The following is a 3,354-nucleotide window of genomic DNA, read 5'->3' as shown; positions in this document are numbered from 1 at the left end:
TCCTCCTCTTTCCAACAAACCCAACTACCTCCAGGACCGCCCCGCGTGACCTCGCTCACGCTACGCCGTGCATGAAAACAAGATTCCGGAACACTTGGGTAGGGAGTTTTTGGGAAGCCTTTTCTCTATCGAACCCCTGCAAAAACACCAAGAAAAGACACAACCATACACACACACTTAAACTAATACGAAACACAGCTGCATATAGACCCACACAAAACACGTATAGTTTCATTTGACCCTACAAATGAAACCACCACAAGCCAACTTTTACTAACCAACACACTTGAACAAACTTCACAAAACCACTTCTATATCTGTACAATTAAACACACTCCAAGCACAAATACTCAGTCACAAGCTGTCATGTAGTAAACAACCAAATGTAAACAACAACAAAAATACAGCTGAACTTCACTTGATACAATGCACACCTGACACATTCCTTAATGTACACAACCACACAAGTTAATCTTGCAAACACCAATACTTACTAAACACAAACACTCAACTAATACTGCCACCGTATACAGTGACCAACACACGAACCTCGACTCATACACTAAAGCACACAGCACAACAACGTCACCTCAACTGAAATTTAAATACAACTAAGCACATTACCTCCTGCAAATATGAGCATATACGGACACTCACACAATGCCACAGACGTCCGCCAACAGTCCTAAACTCAAATACTTAGGAATATCACTAAAACATGCAGAGGATGATTCTTACTTTCAAATGCATTACATTACACTCATTAAACAAAAACAAATGGACATACAAATTCATGAACACATTCCCAAAAGAATAAATACAACTCACAAAACAAAAACAGATGAACACGGTTAAAAACAATGCTCGATACAGACAGAAACAAAAACAATCATGCTTGGAATCATAAGAAGTCCCTTTAATATAAATACCACAGCGCAGCTACACGCTCACACTAAAGCATGCGGACATGCTGCAGTCAATGGATGAACGCACACACACATACACACACACAGTTTGATAACAACCAACAGCAACGCATAATCATGCAGACCAACCGGTAAACCAAAACCTGAAACTGGCGGAAGTTATGATGCTCAACTACTCATGTACTAAAACATACTTCCAACCTCTGTGCCCCTAAATCACACCTTCAAACATTGCACAAAAATAAGCGTTACACACAAATAATACACATACAAGTTACGAGAACTCATATCTACATTGTTGCACTGAAATATACATTGACGCCGGCTAGTCACTGAACACAAAAGCCCGCATTAACATGGACACTGACACACTACAGGACACTCAGTCAAGCATGGCTAAACTACATGAGCAAAGAACACACCAACCCCCCTCACACCATCATGTTCAGCCGCCATCCAACTTCCCAGTGCCAATCTACCTGTCACATTGGTATTTCAGAACAGGACATACAAGTTCTGCCGCAAAACAAAACACGGGGGAGTGAGCGTTCAGAATGTTCAGAGGGGCGTGAAGATTACCTTGCTCTCATCTAAGATGAAAGTCAATTGGTTTCCGTCTCCCTCACCATGGAGCCTGATTTTAAAGCCAAGTCGCGAAGTGTAGACTGTGGCCTCTATGATAATGAACAGACATTATTCATGCCGCTTCAGCCTGACTGGGTTGTAGAATACGTACAGAGTGGTTCGCTGGTGCTTTGCCAGCAGCCTGATTGTTCGTCCCTCTTCACCTCAACTGTCACTTCACTGGAGGTGAGACTGGAGCATCCCTGAATGACCCCACCTGAGAGGCAGGTGTGGGTATACAGCTCTGTGAGCTGTTAACACAGCGTGTTGAGAAGATGAGATCTCATCTCACGGCCGATGAGCGGCTCCAGATGTGTGCGCTGGGACAAGGACCTGACACCACAACATGGTCCGTGGGAGCCGCTTAGCACAATCACAATCTCTTTTTCGCCACTTGACCGCCAGTCTCAGGTTACCAAGTCTGCCCATTGAAACAGGAGGCGAGTGTGTAGCTGCGGCCTGTGAGCTGAGCATTGATCAAAATGAATAGTTACTGAACTAAAGTTTGCTCGATTGTTTCATTTCTACCACATCATGAATGCGTATGGATTTAAATAAGCAACTGTCAACCTGTTAAGAAATATATTAATATCAAAACAGTTCTGGTTTTCCAGTCATTGGGGAAAATACAGACGGACAAAGGTACAGTACAATGATAAGCACATGCCTCATGCTCATACTCATATATGTAGACATAATAAAAGTGCATTAAAAGGTGTCTAACTATCACAAGAACAAGCTTCTTCCCAGCATGTTCACATACATCAGTGGTGCCTGTGTCTGACTGCAGCTCTCTGAATGATTTATGAATGTGGGTGTAGTTCAAGGAGGAATCACATACTCTTCTATATTCTCTCTGCAGGCTACATTTTAAGGAGTAAAAGGCATGAAAGTAGGGGTGCAGAATAGCACAGTTGAATCCAATAATGAAGTTAGGATTGAGCTGAGCTTCATTTCTGGAAACCATCAAGCCATTCAGCACAATAAAAATCAAATGGATGTAATCCAAATGACTAGTGTTGATGCTAGAAATAATCAGATAATTGGGATTCTGTTTCCTCTCACTATTGTCAGCCTCTCTCTGCGAATTAAAGACAGGATCCACATGTGTATTAAACACGGTGATATGCTGAAAAACATTAGTCTAATAAGATCAAATATTCTTTTATACTTCAAACAAACATAGGTCGAAACCAACGATAAAAACTGCCAAAATAAAATATTGACTCAAGATTCGAAGGCAGCTAACACCGTGTTGTGGTAAATAGCGCCATCGTCTGGACAACATCTGCATTACAATATTCAAGTTCCTCTTCTGACGCAAACTCACGTGACACCTCTCGCCAACCTCGGTTCATTGACATTCAACAACATACTCCTAAAATATCTGGAGTCTTAAAAACACAATTTAACGTCGCGGCGATGGCGTTAGAAAATATTGATATTTTTCACAAAGCAATGGAATTTAGATACTACTTATACAAACGTATCATTATTAGCGTCTATTTATACATTACACGCAGATTTAATCGATTGTAAAATCTCGTACAACAACTCTTAAGCGCTCATAGAAATGGCCGACTGTTTCCATGGTATCGAAAGCTAAAGCGTATGGGAATTGTAGTTCAGGTTTATGCTAGCCTTTGTTGCGCAAATCTAATTTAAAGCTTGAAAATTATATTACAGGCATCAGTGGTCATACGAAAACCCTTGTCTAGATATGTGTGGGATTTGGGGTACCTTACACATTGTTGTTACTTTGATCAATTGTCTGTCCAAATATTTCCGATCCGATGTACAGTAA

This window comes from Synchiropus splendidus, chromosome 3 (assembly GCF_027744825.2).
Source record: "Synchiropus splendidus isolate RoL2022-P1 chromosome 3, RoL_Sspl_1.0, whole genome shotgun sequence".
NCBI lineage: Eukaryota > Metazoa > Chordata > Actinopteri > Syngnathiformes > Callionymidae > Synchiropus > Synchiropus splendidus.
Note: the sequence above shows the minus strand (reverse complement) of the source record.